This window comes from Herpailurus yagouaroundi, unplaced genomic scaffold, assembly GCF_014898765.1.
Source record: "Herpailurus yagouaroundi ecotype Mexico unplaced genomic scaffold, PumYag 139, whole genome shotgun sequence".
Lineage (NCBI taxonomy): Eukaryota > Metazoa > Chordata > Mammalia > Carnivora > Felidae > Herpailurus > Herpailurus yagouaroundi.
Genome location: NW_024412394.1, coordinates 68,434,142 through 68,434,681, shown reverse-complemented (window position 1 = coordinate 68,434,681; position 540 = coordinate 68,434,142).

Genomic DNA, 540 nt, shown 5'->3' with positions numbered 1-540 from the left:
TCTATCTTAAACTAAATGATCTTTCAGTGGATTTAAGACCTAAATGAGAAAAGCCAAAAGCTGTAACTTTGAGAAGAAAATAGAATATTTTGTGACCTCATGGTAAAGCAGAATTAAAAAAAATTTTTTTAATGTTTATTCATTTCGTGGGGGGGGGGTGGGGGGGTAGGGGCAGAGAGAGAGGGAGAGAGAGGGAGACACAGAATCCAAAGCAGGCTCCAGGTTCTGAGCCGTCTGCATAGAGCCTGTTGAGAGGCTGGAACCCATGAACCCTGAGATCATGATCTGAGGCCAGGTGGGATACTTAACCAACCGAGCCACCCAGGTGCCCCCAGTAAAGCAGAATTTTTTCTTTTTTTTTTTTTTAATTTTTTTTTCAACGTTTATTTTTGGGACAGAGAGAGACAGAGCATGAACGGGGGAGGGGCAGAGAGAGAGGGAGACACAGAATCTGAAACAGGCTCCAGGCTCTGAGCCATCAGCCCAGAGCCTGACGCGGGGCTCGAACTCCCGTTCATGCTCTGTCTCTCTCTGTCCCAA